The sequence below is a fragment of the Lichenostomus cassidix genome, chromosome 19, assembly GCF_008360975.1.
Source record: "Lichenostomus cassidix isolate B80296 chromosome 19, HeHo_3.0, whole genome shotgun sequence".
Classification (NCBI taxonomy): Eukaryota; Metazoa; Chordata; class Aves; order Passeriformes; family Meliphagidae; genus Lichenostomus; species Lichenostomus cassidix.
Genome location: NC_139499.1, coordinates 6459823 through 6480299, shown reverse-complemented (window position 1 = coordinate 6480299; position 20477 = coordinate 6459823). Strand labels below are relative to the sequence as shown.

The window sequence follows — 20477 nt, the reverse complement described above, 5'->3', positions numbered from 1 at the left end:
TAAAAAAACAACTGGAAAAAAAAAAATTCAACCCTTTGAATGGCTGATTCACCGAGCAGGGATGTGTTAAGTGTAGAAACATCAGAGACACCAAAAACCAAGTTCAGGGGCTGTTTAACTTAAGGTTTTTAAAAAGTTTTTCTTTGGAAATGTCAGATCACAATACGTGTAAACACGTAGAATTTCACCTGTTTTAAATTCTTCATGTCAGCAGGCAGAACGGAGTTACAGTTCTGATTGGAACAGATTCTGTTGGTTTTACATGGAATTAAACTGAATCAGCTCAAACTACAGCTTGTACATGTTTTACATGGTTACTCTGGGCTATACAGTGTATTTTACACAAGCCTCTAACCCTCTCAGTGTAGAAAAAACAGTATGTGCAGCCAGTAATGCAGCACCACTTCAACCATTTATTTTTTGGGGAAAAAAATTTCCTTTCCCTTTGAAAAGGAAAAAAAAAAAAGAAAGAAAAAGAAAAAGAAAAAGAAAAAAAAGAAAAAGAAAAAGAAAAAAAATCTACCCAATCCCCAAGACTAAAGCTCCTGCTCTGACTTCATAAGATCAAAGGTCTTTCAGCATCCACCTAACAAGCAGTAGCTAATCCAGCTCCTCACAGGAACACAGCTGATGGGGAGTGATGTATTCTGCTGACACCTATTCCTAGGCATGCATGAGAAATGGTGCATATAAAGCAGGAAAGATGGAGGAACAGGTCATGGAGAGTGAGATTTATTCCTCATCTTCCAGTCCTAGCAAGAACCTTCCTGTCCACAAAGCCTCAGTGCTGTTTTTTCCCAGTGGTCAATAGTGGTTCTTGTGTTAAAGTTTACTGGGAAAATTGGGTTGATGGTTTGCTTGGGTGACCAGGAAGAGCTTTGGACAAGATACTTCCTCACCAGGTTTGAAAGGAACTAAATATCCACTGAAATCCTGAATATAGACCAAAAAAGTCTTTGTATGGATGAGTATTTGGTTTAAAAAAAAGGGAAGAGAAAGGTTTTCATGAGGAAGGAGATCACTGGTGCTGGGGTGATCTTTGGGGGTTTGCTGAGATTTTGTGGGGCTGAAAGTATTCACAAACAAGCTGGAAAAAGAGGTGAAAACTCCATGGCAAAATTTGCAGGTGATGGTGTTGCTCTGAATAGTTATGATGAAATGAGGTGGGAGGGACAGCAGAAAGCCATGATGAGGTTCAGTGGTGGAGCATTTCACCTTGCAGGTTAAAGAGGAGTGAAAAAACATTGTTAACCAAACCAGGCAGCAATTCTGCTCTGGCTCTGATAGAAGAGGCCTGGGACTTGCAAACTATGGTTGCTGTCCCTATGGATTCCTTTCCTCAGGAATTCAGTCTTGTCCACTGCTGGGAATTGGATACTGGCATAGGTGGGACTTTGCTTTCTCTCAGAAATGCACATTTTTCCCTACCATGCACACTGCTTTAAACACAAAAACCCATAGAACATTTCACCTTTCAGTGCCATGAATTCTCTGCCATGTAAAAAGTGACACAATTCTAGAAGTTATGTCTATCTGCCTGCAGGATCAAACACTACTTAGGGAAAAGGGAGAGACAGAACAAAATCGGAGGTGAAAAAAAAATAAAACCGCAAACGCCTGATTATCCCAACACTCTCATCTCCCTCCTCCCCAAAAAATTCCAAATCCACTCCCACCCCAGCATCAAGTAGAAAACTCGGTTTTGTACTTTAAAGCGTTGTCTTTGGAATTCCAGGGAAAGCACGAGACAGACAGACTGGCGAATAAATGAGGGACAGTTTGGAGATTAAAGAACCTTCTGGGAAAATAGGGCCTGACATTGTTTTGCAAAATGAGTAACATAGAAATATGTTAATCCTTTCGGGAGGAATAACTGCTGGGAAGAAGATGAGATACAAGAGGCTTGAAATTAGGAAGAATAAAAGAAGCAGGGAGGAAAAGCAAATTTTATATCGTGGGCAAAACCAAGGTCGTGCATGAGGGAATTAAATTCCCCAGGAAGGATCATGTTCTCTGGAAGTATTGAAAAACTTAAATTTTGCTGTTAATATAAGCACAGAGGAAATTCCCAGGGCAGAGGACAAGATCTGAAAATGAGGGAAAATACAAAATAGGCACAGCTAAGCCCATCTGTTTTTACAGCTATGAGATGCAAGACCAGCACAAGAGTCTCTAAAAACTCGACGTTATTCCATATCATTCCTTCACCCAGTTACCCCAATTCCTTCACCAAATTCCTTCTCTCCCTTCACTGCCAAATGTCCAGGGCTGGTTCTTCCCCATTTCCCTGCCCACTTCCCAAGCACTCACACCTCTGCTACACCCACCTCTTTTCCCAATGCCTAATTTATCCCTTGAGCTTATTTCTGTCTCACAAACACTGTGAACAGCACAAGTTCCAAGAACAGCTGTCTGGTTTTTATTTTATTTTATTTTATTTTATTTATTTATTTTTGTATTTTATTATTTTATTCTTCATCTACTTTGAGTCTTTTGGGAAAATTCGTAAAAGCTGTTTCTCCTAAAAGGAAAGCAAAACAAAGCTGAGTTTCTTCCCCCAGTTCTCTTAATTCTGGAGTGTTTGAAAGCACATTGTTCAAGCTAGCGTGATTTAAATGTTTGATGCTAAACTTCTGCAAAATTTGTTTATCTAGGATGGACTTTTCAGCCTTTTGGGTCTTTTAATTTTTCCTCAGTGAAACCACAGAGGGAAAAATGCCCAAATTTGTGATGTGCAGACATTTCTTCATGCATGAACCTCTTCGGGGCTTCAATTTCAAAAGTATTTTATCAGGAGAGTAGCTAAGAAATGGAGAGAATGATAGAAGTCTTTTCCATGCTTAAATATCTTAATTTTTTAAAATGAATATCTGAAGCAATAACCTCCTTCAACAGTTCTATTTCTGTTCCAAATAGCATCTCTGCTTTCCTGTTGCTTAACAAATTCCAAATTCAATCTTTTTGTGTGAATCCCTTCAGGGTAAGAATAGCCACTGTTCTGATAATTGAGACAACAAATGTGCTTTTACTTTTTTTTCTATCCCAAATCATGATTAATTACAGTATCTTATGGCAAAGAGTGAATTTAAAAAGGAAAGCTTGGTTAAATACACTAGAAAATGCAAAGTTCACACTTTATAAGGAGGAATTCAGTTCTACGATTTTATGAACACTTCTCATTTATAGGAATGCAAAAAAAAAAAAAAAAGGGATTTCTTTCACCACAAAACCTGAGGTAATAACACCCTTGAAATAAAGGACAGGAATTTCACAGAAACAGCAAACATAAAAACAGTTTTGCAATAAACAGCCTGAATAAACAGTCCTTGTTTTGTTGAGGAAACACCATTTGAGCAAGAATTGTGTACAAGACCTTGAAGCTGTTACAAAATTCTTCACAGAGATGAAAATTAGAAGCAAGAGAAAGGTGAGAATTAATTCAGAATCATAGAAATCCTTCATTTTCTCATATCCTTTTGCAGTTTGTGAAGCCCAAGAGATTCTTTCTGGGAACCTCATTCCCCCTCTAAATAGGGATTTTGTTCATTCACTCCTTAGTGTGAAAATTAACTCCTTTACTGTAATAGAATGTTAAATTTTTGGGACCATCTGGCTCTAAAGAGGTTGAAACCATGCTCATTTCTCCTCTTAAAATATTACATTTCAGTGATACATAAAACATAATTAACTGATCTAAGGGGATTACCACATTAAAGGCTGAGACATGGAACTAAACCTCTTACAGAAGCTGTTCTGTTTTCTTATACATAAGAAATAATGCAAATTAAACTTTTTAGAGGTGTTTGTTTTCAACACACAAAGCACAGCTGATAAAGAATATTCATTAAGAGACTAGAAATGCAGTTTTGTATTATTGCTGACGAGGTCCTCTGACAAGCAATTTCAGGAGAAAGAAAGAGAATTGATATTTAAATATATATTTAGATTTTACAAAGCCTCACAAATCTCTATCATGTTTGATAATGGCAACAGCTCAACATTTTGCCTCCTCTTACAGATCTCTGCAGGTAATACAATTTTCACTTGTTCCAGTGATTTTGTTTTCTTAGATTTTCTAAACAACTAGAGGACTAAATTTATAATATTCTAGTGTTTTGGGCATTATAGAGAATGATGTAAAACCAGAGCAAAAAGTTACAGATTCAGTAGGTCAAAAAAAAGATGTCAACATGGGAAAGTAGAAACCTGAACAAACAGACTTTGCAGATGTTTATTCATGAATTAATGAATCAACTTGAAATTAAAGAGCATGTTTTTATTTTGTTTTATTTTATTTCATTTCATGTTTTTATTTTATTTTATCTTATTTCTGCATTCACATATTGACACCCTCTGATTTAATATTATTTTCCTGTTAAACACAGAATTTCATGTTGTGGCACCTCATCACTTATGAAGTTTTTTATAGCCAAGGAGATTCATGCTTGGGGTGAGTTTTATCTAAGTCTGTGTTAAAGGAATTTCTACGTGAGGAGTTTTTGTCAGTTTAGCTACTCTTTGCTGGTGAAGAGGCATACATTTCTACTATTTCTACAACCTCATAATTTGCTTCCTTTTTCAACATATTTTTTTTTGTGACAGAAATTTCCTGCAGCAGATCTCACTCTATGGTCAAAGACCATTTTCCTCCGTGGTTGGGAGTCTTTAGAGTTAAAAGGTTTTCTGGTTTTCACAGCTTTTATTTCCAATTCATACCAAGATCTCCAGAGCAGAAATATCACTGGAGAAATTCAGAGTCACAGCACTGAGGCTGGAAGGGATTTCTGGAGATGATCTGCTCTAGTTTTCCATGCTCAGCTGGGTTTAAATGGAGACAAGAGCAGGAAAACAGTTAAAAAAATAGAAAATATAAATATAAAAATAGAAAGCACGTGCCTGATTCCTTCTGTCAGGGAAATCCAGGCCCTGTGTCTGTTCCAAACCCCATGCATGATGTTTGGATATTAACATCCCTAATGAGCCCAACATCAAACTCGCTCAACCAGGGCAAAGGAATTCTTATGGCTTCTCTCATTTGGTTTTCTTACAGTCTTCCCTTCCTTCTCTCCAAATTAAATAATGCCAGTTGTCACTTTTCTTATTGTGATCCCTGATTTATCTCTCGTTTTTTGGGTGCTGCTTGAATGGGCAGTGTGCAAGAATTGCAATTTTTATTTTTATCAGGAATGCAGATGTTTGCATTGGTAGTTATGAAATAAAGGTAAAAACTTGATTCTTACAGGTTGCTTATAAAACCACAGGCAAGTGTCATTGATATATCATATGCTTATTTTTCAGAATTTCATGAGGTTGAATTTGATTATCCATATTGTTAAATCCATGGAGTTCACTCCTAACGCTTCCCACCTTCACTTTCAGTATTTACAGATTCTCATTCTCTCTTAAATTCCACCTTTCTTTCTCAATTTTTTTTAACTTAACAGTATCTTTCTATGAGGGAAAATCTTCTATTCCTGTATAAATTTTAATATTTTTGTTGAATAAATTTTTTAAAATGGCTTTTTCTGTGAGGACTTTCAACAATGAGGAACACAATCTGTTTCAGCCAAATTCTGCAGCCTCCTCTGCAGTCCTGTTGAGCTTCTCTGCACATTGGTCATGGATAAATCTGACTTATTTCGCCTGTTGAAAAGAGTTTCCTGTTGTGTTTTTGCAGAGACAGAGAGGAAAGAAGAGCAGGTGACAGAATTCTGCTGGATTTTAGCTGCTGAACACTGAGCTGCAGGACACTCTCACCCCTGTGAGGATGGGCAAAAATCTAAGAAGCTTTTACTTTTTTTTTACTTTTTTTTTTTTTTTTTTTTTTTAGGAAGAATTCTAGAGTGCTTTAACCATTGAATGAAAATTCTGTGAGGCAGAGAACTTTTCCATGCAACTACAGGTATTTTATGCTGTGTGATGGACTGGTGTATACCATGGACATTAAATTTCCATAGATTTAAATAAGTGGTATTATTGCTCAACACCACAGAAGACTGCATGCAAACAATCCCAAAAAAAATTACTTTGCATGAGTGGCTAATCTTGGAAAAGTTGGTCCTGGTTTGTAATTTTTCAGTGCTTTGAAAGGTTCTTTTAAAAGATGTTGGACAACAGCACTCGTTGCTTGTTCCCAAAATAAAATCCAGGTGTCACAAAGCTGACCCCAAATCCATGGGGTAGAACAGGTGCTCTCTAGACACTCTGCATTTCAAAGAAAAGAAAAAAAAAAAAAAAGAACCCATCCCAAATCTATTCCTGGGTGGAAAAGTAGGGCAAACATTAATTACTGACCTTAAAGCACAGTGGAAAACTAACGGGGCATTGCCAAGTCAGAGGATGAGAAATTCGGGAATATTAATGATGTTTGCCTGTGATCTCATCTGGGGAAGAACTCTTGGGTTCTCACCTCCCAGAGGACAGGGCTGAGGCTTTTTGAGGTCTCCAGGTTCAGTGGCCCCAGTTAATTTCATTCTGGTGAATTTTAGAGAATCAGCTGAAATTACTGCAGAGCTGCAGAATTGGCTGGGTAAAAGTGGATTTACAGGACTGAAAGGAGTAAATCACTAAATCACTCACTGTCTTCAAACCAGAGAGGGTGAGGGAATTACAGGTGGCAGATTTAACCTGAATTCCCAGAAAAAGACAATATTTTAAACCCACCAAACTGAGTGGAAAACGAAAAAGGCAAAAGTAGAAGCTATTATTAATTTGCTAAGGAGGAATTGTCCTATCAGTGTAGTTTTCCTGGATATTGGCCTTGCAAGGAGAGAATAAAACAGAAAATACAGCTAGATACCAGTGAAGCTTCTCTGCTGTTGCAGAGGGCAGGATTAATATCCAAAAGGAGCCAGGAAAAAATAATCTGAAAAAGCAAAATGCAATAATAACCGAGCTCAGCATGCAGGCAGGAATAACAAACCCTGCAGAGGGTGAGGAAGGAGAAGAGACAGGGAATTCTGCATGGAAAGCTCTTGAGGTTTGAAAGGGTTACAGGCTGAGCCTAATTAACCTCGTGGCATAATGAAACAGGCAGACAGGCTGGCAAGGGGTGAGGTGTTGGCAGAAATGTGTTCTGGGAGACCTGGGAAGGTAAAACCTCTCTGTCAAGTGTTGGCTGAAGGTTTGGGATTTTGGTCACTGCATTTTGAAGTGCTGGTTTGAAGTCCACAAGAGAGAAGGGAGAATGGTCAGAGCCCTGAAAATTCTGGCTTATGAGGAAAGACAGAATTAAGAAGAGAATTTATATTGAAGGACATTCCAGCTCTTTTTTCCCCCCTCACACTTGCTCTTCTTTGCAGCAGCTCAGCAGGACAGTGCCTCGCTGTTTAATTATTCCAGCTGGGAAAATAGTAAATTATTTCCTTCTATGAATTACTTGCATTCCTGGGAGAACAGGTTCCTGTCTAATATTTCTGGCATCCTACCATTTGCCCACGGAGGGGAATGTTGCAGGGACCTGTCCTGGCAGGTCTGTTGAACCAGCAGTTAGGAGTTTGCAGGGCAGGGATACCTAACCATTCCAGGAGTAAAGTACGGGATAGGTGTGGAAGTTGTAACTGGATGAGCTCCTTTGAGAGGCTCTAACAAACTGGTGAGGCAGCAGTACAGAGGGAAACAAATTGGGTTAAAATGACAGCATGTTTAGCTTCATTACATGACTCTGATGGAACCTCACCCTTCGATGCTTCATTCATTTCTGAGCACTTCACCAACAGAAAGATAATAATGCTCTGGATTGCAGGAGCCCTGTCTCATCCAAACGTCTTAAAATGATTTTACATATATTTACTGAGCCTCAAAAGGCACTGTGGAGATTCGTGAAGGCTGCACAGCAATCACTTTGCTAACCACAGCTCCCTCCAGTACCCAGAAGCATTCAGCAGAGCCCAGAGAATGCAGGTTTCCCTTGAAAATGTGGGGAATTTAGGTAAAAGACACACCTTATGTGTTATTATTTTGTTTATGGAATGCACAAAGAGAAACCAAACCAGACAGCTCTAAGCCCTTGCATCCTGAATAAAAGAAAGAATAATAGATTCTGTCACAGTTGTTTGGAGTATGGATGGTGCTCAGAGCAACCTGGTCTGGTGGAAAGTGTCTCTGCCCATGGAAGGGAGTTGGAACAAGATGAGCTTTAAGGTCCTTTCCAATCCAAACCATCCTGTGATTTTGTGGATCTATGTTGGCTCTTTTAATTGGTGTTTGAAAGAGGAATAGTGGCATATAGTCCCCTGGGGAAGGGGGACTGTTTTTTTGTAAAAAGGTAGGATTTTTTGGAAAAAAACCCAAAGACAAAACAACAAAAAAACCCAGCAAACACAGAGTTCTGGGTCATAGCCAGGGGGTTCAGCTTCTTGGCATGGTGGAAATAACCATTGTCAATATCTCATGTGTGACCAGGAAGCTTGGGTGCACAAGATGGGTGGAAAAAACCCAAAATGGGCAGTGTTGTCCAGGACTTGATTTTAAAGACAACGACAAAAAACCTCAAGGTGTTTGTCTGAGGGGTGAGGAGAGAGTTGGGGAAGTAGCAGAGGATGTGCTAATAAGGACATGACTTGGATTTATGTCTGAAATGTGGCAAAAGAGTTAATTATTGCCCTAATCTTATCAGAAGTGGCAAATTGTCTTTGATCAATAGGACTGGCCAAGATTTTGCTTTTAGTTTCCAATCTATTCAGTATCCTGTTGGAATATGTGTTGGCAGCACATCAGGGCATCGATCCCAGAGTGACCCAGGAGGGAGAGCAGCACCTCAGAACTCCAATCCTGACCCAGGGAACCATGGAATGGTTTGGCTTGGGAAACTTCTTAAACCTTCAACCTTCCACCAGAGCAGGTTGGGATTTTCTCAGCCTCTCTCAGCCTTGCAGAGCTGTGAAAATTCCCACCCTGGTTTCATATAGTAACAACATGGGGAATTCTTTGGAAGAGAATTGCCTGGCCGTGCTGGGAGAGGCAGGAGAGGAGGATGTGATTTGTAGCTCTCCCTAATCTGCATTATCTCCATCGTTAATCTCCTTGTCTTTGGAGCTAATGATTTTGGAGGTGCAGGAGAGCAGAGAGGTGTGTTTGACCCAAATCTCAGAGCTGTCTGAGCAGCAGTCAAGGGCAAAGCCACCAGCAAATCCTCTCTGCTGGGAATCTCCCACATTTCCTGTGCCTCGTGGAGCCCCAAACTCTTGTTTCACCTGTTCATCCCAAACAACTCTTCCTGACTTTCCAATGGGCACAGGCAGCTGCAAAGCTTCTGCAGGAGGGAGGATGGAGTGCTTTGCATGTGTAATTGTTTGGTTTGCAAGCAGGACAGAGCAGTACAAGTAAAAATCCTTCATTATACAATTCAGTGCTTTGAATTCCTGATTTTTAAAGGGTAAATACATGTGGTGTCCTTTTAATTTTTTATTTTGTTCGGGTCTATTTGCAGTTTTACGCCTTTTAAAAATTTGTTGGGTGGACTAATGCAGAACTTCTGCCTCCCAACCTATCTGTGGTCGCTTTAGACTGTAACCAAAGGATTGTTTTGGTTCTAACATGAATCAATAATCAATATTTTCTGCTTGGAAATTTCCATTTCAGATTTTTTTGGAGGCCACATCACTCCCTCCCTGTCCTTGCTCATTTACCAGCATATGAAATCAGGTTATGGGAGTGATTTCATGATTGAAAGTAGTTCTGCATGACACCAATCCTTGTGTTAAATATCTGGAGTTTTGTGGCCAAAAATATTAGAATACTGTTGTTGTGGTTAATGTTTAGTTTCCAGAAATCTTAAACAATTATGTTTTCTTTGAATTTCTGTTTTACAATCTAGATGCTCTGAAAGGACGTAACATTGAAAGGACATTTTCAAATTTTTTAAAATGTATTTTTCTCAGTTTTTAAAATGTATTTTTTTCTGTACCTGAGCTGCCAACTATTGTCCTAAAAAAGGAAAGCTTGTTGTCCCCAGGATTAGAAGGACTTTACTCCATGCAGGTGAATCTTCCCTCTCTCTCCACTTTCCTCTTGCAGTAATAACAAGTGTTTTATGTGTTCCTGGCAGGTTCCTGTGTTGCACCTACCACAGTGGCATTTTATAGGTATTTCCATTTACTCCCCAGAGTTCTGGAGTGGCTCCTGTCTCAGTGATTGGCACGTGGCTCAAATAACATCCAGGAACTCAGCAATATCACATCAGAATCTGTGTTCATGTACAAGGACTTTCTCACATTGTATTTTTACGTTTGAAGCTCAAATAATTTAATTTACACGAATTCTACTTCTGCCAGTGCCCATCTCCCTTCACTAGGATAAACAATCTGCTTTAATTGTGTATTTTCTTGGCTTCATATAACATATCTGGCTGACAGAAAACTCCACAATCCTTTACTCCTTCAGAAATATCCTCAAGATATCCAATATTTTTTTCTTTTATGCCCATAATTAGTTATTAACAAAATATACACAATTTCAGCCTAAAACACATCCAGTTCAACGTAGCTAGTGTAGTATCCAAATTAGAAACATATGATCCTGATAAACCAAAACAGAAATATTTCTAGAATAAAGTCTAATTCCCCAAGATTTAATCTGCTGTCCAGTAAGGCAGGAGGGTCAAGAGTTGAATGACAGATGGCTGTTATTTATAGGTTTGATAATTACTGCGTTTGTAACACAAAACAGTCCCTTTCTGGCTGGAAATCTAACAGTCTGAAACTCAAAAGTGAAAAGAAAGTGATATATTTCCTGGGCATGGAAAGAAATAAGGAGTATGTTTCTATTTGCAGCGCTCAAATTCAGTCATTCCTGCTCTTAACACATCCTGGCTTCTCTCTGGATGTCACTTCAGTCACCTTTCCATGAAATCTAAACAAAGTTTTCACTTCAGTCACCTTTCCATGAAATCTAAACAAAGTTTTCATCCGCTGCTACGAAACACACCAGGCAGAAGCACCAGATTTAAAAATTCAAAACAGCAGTAAAAACCAGCTTGGTTACAAAAATATAGAACTTCCCAAATTTTGGATTCACCACTGGAAAAGTTTGATACAAATCTCTTAAGAATCGACGAGACCTGAAATTTCCTGTATTTATCCAGAGCTACTTTTCTTGGTTTGTTGTTTAATTCCCCTGTTTGTTTTGTTCTTTCAGGTAATGGTAAACACTTCCAGCTTTCTTTATAATTATGGAGCAGAAGGATTGGATTTAGCTGCTCCCGAGCCAAGAAGAGCTATTTTTTTCCCTTTGGGAAGTCACCTCCAATCTTCCTTCCTCCCAGCACCAATGGATCCATGGACTTACCTGGAGTCTCCTTGGCTCCTTCTCCTGCTCCTCCGCACTGGTGGCTGATAAATACCTACAGCAGCTGCCGAGGAACAGGCTGGAGGTGCTGACCTTCCCCTTCCCTCAGCCTGGAGTTCTTCAAAGTCAGCCCCAGGGACTTGACATTAAATAGAGGAGCCAAGGCAGGAGAGCTCTGCTCCCCCTTCCGTTTGGCTTCCACGGCTGAGTTCGAAAGAGCTGCACGGAGTTGTCAGAGGTTTCCTCTTACCTTTTTACTGAAGCACAACGGCGTGGTGCTGCTCCAGGACAGGATTAGGTCATTCAAACAGCCCTGCAGAGAGAGTGGAGGCTCAGCGGTACAGAGGCTCCAAAGGCTGGAAAGATCTGATCTTACATCAGGTGAGAGAAGGCAGCTGGCTGGGCAAGCCAATAATTATGATATCAGCTCTTGTTCGCCTCAGGCAGTCCTGCATTTAATAAGAATACAAATATGACTAAGCTGCATTTTTTTTTTCCTTGTTCTCTCAGTGATTCTTCAGAGAAGTTGGGCAGGTATTGAGCTCTAACTGTCTGGAAAGAGAGAGCTCCTTCTCCACCTCTCTGTTTTCCTTTTGATTTAAAATACCCATCTGTTACTGTGTTTTGCAAACCTATTATCCACCTGTGGTTATTAAAAACACTCTTTCCTGGCGTGGAGTTTGCCAGAGGATCCCTCAGCTCCCAGCAATAGGTGCCTTCCTTGCATTTGCTCAGCCTGAACTCTCAGCATGGAAAGGAGCCGTGGCTCCACATTGGAATGTCAAAACATCTTGCACTGTTTAAAGCATCAGAGGAACACAGCAAAACCAGAGATTTCATTCCTTCCCAAAACCTTGTGCCTTAGCACAGTCATAAAACCAGGACTAAATCAGGGGAATGGCTCAGTGTGGGCATGTGTGTACAGATATATTTCTGGGGTTTTTTTTGGAGATCTGTAGAGAGGAGCAGGAATTGAAAAGTGCATTTGCAGGAAGGTGGATTCCTGCTGCCCTTACCTGGCTTTGTGCACACTCTCCAGTCCCCTGATCACACCTACTGTAATAACACTCACCTACCTCATAGGGTGTTGTGGGGATTAATTAATGTTTGTAAAGTGCTTTGAAGATGAAAAGCCCTGAATGAGTGCTAAATATAATTATCGTCATTCCACAAAACAGTAGAAACATCTCTGTGGCCCCCAGGTCATTGTATAGGTACACCCATGTTTATCTCCCATGATTATGGTCAGATACTGAACAAAGTATTGAAACTTCGATAAAAATTCCCTCTCTGCTCTGGAGGACGTATTTAAATTCATGTTAAGTTCATGCTGTTCATGAAGTGGTTTTTTGTGATAGCTGTTGGAGAATATTTTACACAGATTTGGGGTGCAAAAGCTCTGCCAGGACATCCACATGCCACAAAAACAGGAGGAAAATCCACATTTTCACCTGCGATGAATTATTTCCTATCAAGAGCTTGCCAGCTGGATTTTATTAAATCTATCAGAGACTTCTGATACTAGAGAAGACTTTGTCAATTCATCAGCTGGATCTTGTGGAGATGTGATCATGGAGTGTTGGTGGATGAGCTCTTTCCTGTCTGCAAGATCCCCAAGATAGCACTGGGTAATGACTTCTCTTTTCCAAGGACTTCCACGTTTGATGTTCCTCAGAGTTACACGTCTCAAGCTGGCAGGGAAGGTTCTGGGATGCCTGGGACAACACTCAACACCTTTATATAATTATTCCCAAATTCTGCACCACCTCTAATTTCCAATTCTTGCCCTGATGGCTGCGACTGACAACCCTGAGATGGTTATTGTGTCGCTGACAGCCCAGAACCAAAGGCAGCCCCTGGTCTGGCTGTCCCCCCAGGCTCTTGGGGTGAAGCTGCAGGAATTCCTTGTCCCTAAATCGTTTTTTTTAACACCACCTCGGTGGGTGTGTTCACCTGAGCTGCAGTGACAGGTCGATTGCAGTGCAGAGATAAGAGCCTGAATGAAAGTGAACCACTGAGTGGAGAGCATTATCTCTTCTCTGCCGGGATGACTATCAGGAGGAAATACCTAGAGGAAAGCAGGGTGTCAGAATTTGCTGCAGATTTTCCTGTCTCTTACCAAAGTGTGTCACCTCCTGGGATCAACACCTATTTTTGTGGATATAGGGAGTACAGCCCACTTAACTCTGCTTCATGAAGTCTTTCCTGTCTCACATAGTTTTGTGGCATTTAAAATAAGTTTTTTTTTTTCCTCACAGAGTTTTGTTCAAAACATCTTCAGGAGACGAAGCCAAAGAAGAGGAGAGATCAAGGTGTTTGCATCAGAACAACCTTGGTTTTGTCTGATCCAGACTAGACTGCTGTAATGTGATAACTTTATATCTCTCCTTGGTCTGGGCTTTTGTGGAAGGTCTGAGCTGTTGATTTGCTGTACTGGCAGCTATGCTAAACTGTTAAATTCTGTTCCCTGACCTGATATTTAATTTTGGGTGAAAAAAAATTTAAAATTGCAGCCATCAAAGTTGCAAAGTAAATATTCAAAATGCGAGTCAGTGGAACCAATTCAGTGGTGTTTGACGGTGTCTTCAGTCTGAAGTTTGATTTGTGTCTCAAAAGTTTTCCCTGGACTGGTGTTTGCCAAAGGAGCTGGGTAAGCTGAGCTCAAAGCTGTGCATGACACCTTGTGTGCAATTCAGAACGTTTGATCAATTTGAACACTACATATTCTTCAATTCCTTAACATGGAAAAGCACTGCTGACCTCATTATAAACCCCTCCTGCTATTTATAATTGGCAAGAACAGTCTTGTTGATCTGGAAATTTGTCAGCCAGGAGTTCTCCCTATGAACTTCACTTTTTGCCCAGCCGAAGCATAAATGAATCCCTTTGATTAAATATTCCAACTTAATTTAGTAGTGGCATAATTACTTATTTTTAATACATTGTTTATATTTTATTATGCAGTGATGGCAGCAGTATCTGTTATCATAAATAGCTTTGTAGGCTTACAATTTTTGTGTCCTAGCATTTGGATGATAAGCCTTCAAAACGACTGAAGACGTAATCTAACCAGCTATTCTGCCACCATTAAATAGGAAAAGTGGCCCAGCATCTCTCCCTTGGGATCACCCGAGGGAAGACACACCTGGGTGTAACTTTAACCGTCTGCTGGGCTGCCTTTAAATAGTAGTCAGGGCTTGCTTTTTATCTTCGGAGATATCCCTAGGGAATACACACCTTGGTTTAACCTACATACACCCCAGTCCATTGCTGTCCCTCAGAAGTGATCACAAAGTGTGTTTATCTGGCAGTTTGATGTGCTCAGGAAAAAAACACATTGGTTGGAGTGAACTTAGCAATGTCAGCATTCTGAATGTTTCATGAAATCACAATGGTTTGGGCTGGAATGGACCTTAAACCCCATCCTGTGCCATGGGCAGGGACTCCTTCCACTAAACCAGGTTGTTCCAACCTGGATTTGAACAATCCCAGGGATTTAAGAGAGTATAATTCTCATTCCCCTCTTCTTTTGGCAAAATACCTTTCTTTTCCCTGTTATTTTTATAGAGGAGCTGTTAGTTGGAAGAGTGAAGGACAAAATCCACCAGGGAGCTCTGAATTACAGCCTCCAAATCTGGCACACCCACAAGATGCTCTTTTGTTGGCATTTGCAGAACTTTCAGTCGGCTAATTGTTCAATCTCGAATTAAAATACAAAGAACCATCATTACACACAAAATATCATTTCCTGGCCAGTGATTTAGTGTTGCCCATAAAAGCCCAGCATGAGGAGGGATGTGGCAGCCACTGTAAGGTATTATTTTGTTATTTTAGAAATGAGGGCGAGCTCAAGACACGGTGTTAGACTTGACTCTGTGCCTTTCTGCTCTAGGTGAAATTCAGGAAGGTGAGCTAGACGTGTGACAGTCATTGTGTCACCCAGCTTTGCCTTTTTGACAAGACTGCTTGCAATGCAGGAGGGAGATAATTAATTTAAGAGAGAGATTGGGCTAATAATTGGGAGTAATAATTGTCCTCACAGGTTTATTTGCTCTCGTGCTTAGTGATTTGGTCCTTATAGTTATTCAGGATCAGGACCCTGCATCGTTCCATGGTAGCTGGAGCTGGATCCTCCTCCTGTCCTCAGGGAGGAATTCCCAATGCTCCTTGGGGCTCAGCACTGTACAAATATAAAATTCCAGACCTCAGCATGGGGTTGGAATGCCCTGCAACAGATCATAAACCTTCTTCTCTCCTCACAGAATGTAATTAATGAAGAGTTGGCAGCAGCATTCTGTCAACTTTCCCTTTTTTGTTGACATCGCGCTTCAGAAAAAAGCCTTTTATGATTTTTTTTTTTTTTAATTTTTTTTGGTTACAAGGTTAACAGAGAGGGAGCAGGCTTTCCTAGCCTGCAGCTGCTGGATAAGTGGTAGCTTGGCAGGCTCTCTTTGTTTGTTTGGTCTTATGGCTTCTGCATTTTTGGCTGCCAGGATGTTTTCCAGCATTGCAGAGCTGTGCAGAGCGAGGCTGTCGGGGGAGTTTTGGTGATGTGACAAGAAAAGGAGAAAGTCCACTTCACATCAGCTTCCAGAGCATGGGAATTTGATGGATGTCACAGTCAGGGATGCAGAAAATGTGGCCAAAGTCACAAGGCAACGATGGAATCCCAGCAGTGGTGCTGATATTGTTGATCCTCTGTCTCATCACCTCCAACTCCTCTATCTGAGCAGCACTTTCCAAAGGTCAGACCACAGGAGATCCAAAGCAGAACACTGCTGCATCCAGGTTTTAAGGCCCTGAGGGACTGTGGGAGTTTCAAGAACCTGTGGATCTCCAAGGGAGACCTTTGAACCACATGAGTCTTCCCAACCCAATCCTGTCACACTCATGACTCCGAATATGTTGTGCAGGTTTGGCCACTTAGTGCCCAGGTATGAGCAGGGAAATGATCACTCATCCATGACTTCATTCTGTTGCTTCTGAGGCTTGCTGCCTGCTCTTATTATTTTCCATTTATTTTAGGCTGAGTGGTGATTTCAGAGGTGTTGAATAACCCACACCTTCCCCTAGTAATGTGCAGCTTTTAGTTCTTGGGGTTTTTTTTTTGTCTGCTCCTCCTCACTGATGTTCTGCTGTTGCAGCATCATTTCTGGTGCTGTAGCAGAGCTCAGAAACAGAATTAGTTTGTGAATAAGACGTTGCTTTGTGGTTCAGATGAAGATGTTTGCACTCCACAGCCCAAGGTGAAACACAGGCACTGTTCCTTTACAGCAGCTGAAGAGAATCTGGTTTGAATTGCTGGAGTGTCTCTCTGCATCCTCAGCCTGCAGAACCTCCTAAATCCCTTTTAAAAAAAATTAGGAATTTAGGAATAAATAAGTTTAGGAATATCGCTCTGGATTTTGCCTTGCTCAACATATTTTCTGCAGAAGTCAGGGAATCCCTCAGCTAGAGATAAAACACTAAACCCTCTTGGCACCACAACCTTTACCCATGTTTCTCTCCAGTTAGTGACATGATGGGTTCAAAACAGGATGATTAATATTTAGCCAGCTAGAAGACAGCTAACAGTGTTTTACTCCTGCCAGAGGCTTAGCCTAGCACATGATTATCTTCTTATAACTGGCTTGGCAGAAACGTGTGTGTGTGTTGGTTTGGTGTTTCTTTTTTTCTTTTCTTCTTTTTTTTTTTTAGCCCCTTAACCATGCCTAATAACCAGAACAACTGGTCTGTCTTCTTTCCTTCTTGGAGTGTGCTTGGATGTTCCTGACTGCAGTGCTCCACGAGCAGCCAGTGCCAACACATGCACACCCTTTTTGGGTTTCTCCACTTCCATAGGATTTGGGGGAATGTTTTTCCCAAGCTGTCTGAAGTATCACTGGGAGAAGTACTGATGTGTCAGCAGAACTGCATTGTATCACAGAAAAACTGGTTTAGGAACACAACTCCAATTCTGTTCTTGAATTGCAGAGTCCCAGGATGGTTTGGGTTGGAAGGAACCTTAAAGATCATCTCATTCCAAGCCCCAAACACTAAACCAGACTGCAATGGGAGTTTCTTGTGAGCTCATGAGGAGAACAGAGTTATACCTGCAGGATTTACAGGTCAAGCTGTCAGGTGGGTGACATCAAAGTCTCAAACCCTACCAGCCATTATTGCATTGGTTTTGAAACAGAAAGGACAATTGGGAAGAGCTGACCTGGGACATTGAAAAGGGAAAACACACTTGGGTTTTCCTCACCAATTATAATGCAGGTGCAGTCTGGGATGAATTATTTGATGCAGGCTAGAGCAATGCCTGGATTTGGGGGATTAAGCAGGAAGGTTATGGAGTTATAGCTGGCTGTGGTCAGTTCTGAGCTGACCTCCCAGCTCCTGTGTTCAAGACTTCGGATCCATCATGCCAATAATCAGAATTCCCAGGTTCTCCCCATCCTGTCCAAACCATTTCCCCACCTTGCTCGGATCATCCTCCCTTCCCCTTCACCCCCAACTGTGGAAAACACAAAAAACCCCCTTGTGCTTCCACAAACAGCCACTGAAATCGTGGCAGAGGTATTATCTTAGAAACCAGAAAATGATTCAAGGCAAGAAGGAGTGAATCACGTAAGTAGCCAGAGTGTTGTACCTCAGCAATGTCCCTCCCTTCTGAGTACAAAGCAAAGAACAAAAGCAGGCTGCTGCCTGGCATGGGCCCCTCCTAGATGACTTACTGGGACTGTGAAATCATCAGAAGCCTCAGAAAGAAGTGCTTAGGCAGCGTTTATTACTTGATTTTCTTCTCTTCAGTCCTCTGTAAGCACAGACAGGGTCGCTGTGTTGTTTATAATCCACGACAGGGATGAGGAAGGCAAATATTTCATGTTCACAGATTTGTTTTACATTTCAGAGGCTGGCAATGGATTTTTAGAGTTGAAACACATTGCATGGAAGAGGGGGCATAAATATGAAAATGTGAAACCACATTTTTTTTGCCAAGGATGGTTTTAAACACGTTCTTGGAAAACAGGCAACGTGAAATCTTGTGGTCTGTTGAAATGGAGAGTTATAATGGGAGGTAAAAATCCTCAACAGGTCATTAATTCCTATCTAGCAGACAAACCAAGATTGCTTCAGCACTTAGAGGAGCTTCAGTGAGATGGGAATATTGATCTCAGGTTGCCAGATTTAAAATTAAGTGTTTGAGATACGAGAGTCAGAGTAACCCACTTTGGAAGGCGTGCAGCACAAAGTGTGTTGTGAAAGATCCTAATTATTTCATGAAAAATCATTGTCCAAAAGATGAAAAGACTCAAGGAGGATAAAAAGGAAGTAATTGCAACCCTGAGGTTTTCATGCTAAATTCAGTTAAAAATGTTTCATCTTAAGCGAGTGCTTTGAGCTCATGGGATTCTCCAAAGGCTCCAATCTGTAAAGTTCCATAGGAGGCAACAGGATCAGTTCTCCTCCATTGTCAGCTCTCAACTCCTGAGTTTTTAATGGTTTATTCACTAAGATGGAAACACTCTGCAGCTACTCTACATTGCTCAAATGTCTTTGTCAGTGGTTTTTTTTCCCTTTCTCACTGCCCTCTGTTGTTTTTCTGCACTGTGTGCTTTTCACTCCTGCTCTTGTGACATCAGTGGCAAATGTCTGTGAGGAATTGCCCCAGGCCAGTGTGACTTTCAAAGGATAAGACAATTTGTTCCCCTGCCAATGAACAGTTTATTACATTTCTAATTATTGTTATTAGTCTGGCAGGTAGTGCCATGCATGATATTTTTACAACTGCCAAAGATGCAGGTACTTCTTTCATGATGAAAAACTGACCTGAGTTAAGATTTAAAGGAAAACCAGATGCTCTGCTGTTGTATGTGTTGGATAATTCTTTGCACTCATGTGGTCTACATGGCACCTGGCTATTTTTAAATCTTAAGTTGAAACATCCTGACTCCTGAAAGATTTTGTTGTGAGACCAGTTGTAATTAGAGTGTGTTCGCAGCCTGAGTTAGATATGGAGGTTTCTCTCCCTCCCTCTCAAGTTCTTTCCTCTAATCTTTATTACTCTACTTGTTGTGCAAATTGGAGACTCATCATATTTATAAACTCTGAGTTCAAGTTAATCACTGCCTAAGAATACTAAATACCCCTTTCCCAGTGGAGATCTGAGTTCCTAAACATACAGACCTGACTTTCTCTGCTCCGTGGGGTTGCATGCAGTCAGATTAAAGAAATAAAAATGATATAAATACTGTGTGCTAGTGCAATACCATAATATCCCTCTCGAGCAGCCCAGTCCAGTTCCACCCACTGCTAGCTGAACAGTGCAGTTTATAAAACTTTGAGCAACCTGATCTAGTGAAAGGTGTCCCTGCCCATGGCAGGAGGTTGGAATGAGATGGTTTTTAATGGTTTTAGCTCAAACCATCCCATGACTCCATGATAAACCATGTTATTCATGCCTTTTGCACTGTCCTGGCATTGTGGGGCAAAATACACTTTCTTCAGACAGTTTCACATTGATTATCCTGTAAATCCTGGATGATTTAGTGTCACACTGTTATTAAAGAGAAGGAGTAAATTCAAAAGCAATCGAGAAATAAATTTGATTTATTCATAGCCAGCGCTGATGGTTGCAATAGCCCAGCTGGGGAAAATCAGAAGGGCCAAAGTCCAGCTGGAACTGAACCTGGCCACTGCTGTAAAAGACAATAAAACTGTTCCTATAAATTCATCAGTAAAAAAGGAAGAGCAAAGGAGACTCTCCATCCTTTATTGGATGTAGAGGGAAGCATGGTGACAACAGATGAGGAAGAGCCTGGATCCACCCAAGGATCTGCAGGGAGGTGCTGGAAGTGCTCCCTGAGCCACTTTCCATCATTTTCCATCTGACTGGAGCTCACTGGAGCTCAGCAAACCTGACACCCACCCAGGAGGAGGATCTGAGGAGGAATCCAGGGAATGACAGGCCTGTCAGGCTGACCTCAGTGCCAGGGCAGGCTGGGGAGCAGACCCTCTGGAATGCCACCACGTGGCACGGATGGGACAGCCGGGTGATCACACCTAGCTGGCACAGCTCCACGAGAGGCTGGTCCTGCCTGACCAACCTGATCTCCTCCAGGGTGAGGGAAAGGCTGGGATGAGGCAGCCTGGACTTTAGGAAAGGATTCTCCCGAGGAAACTGGCTGCTCATGGTGGTAAAACACTGG

The 20477-nt window shown here is 41.1% G+C and overlaps 1 protein-coding gene across 1 annotated transcript in view; it reads right to left on the bottom strand.

Moving 5' to 3' along the window:
• FOXN1 (forkhead box N1) overlaps positions 1-11651 on the bottom strand; it is a 35169-nt gene extending 23518 nt beyond the window's left edge. The window contains exon 1 of the mRNA XM_085078258.1: positions 11537-11651. The gene's annotated coding sequence lies outside the window, so the exon portion shown is untranslated. The remainder of the gene's footprint in view (positions 1-11536) is intronic.
• Positions 11652-20477: the final 8826 nt, after the last annotated feature.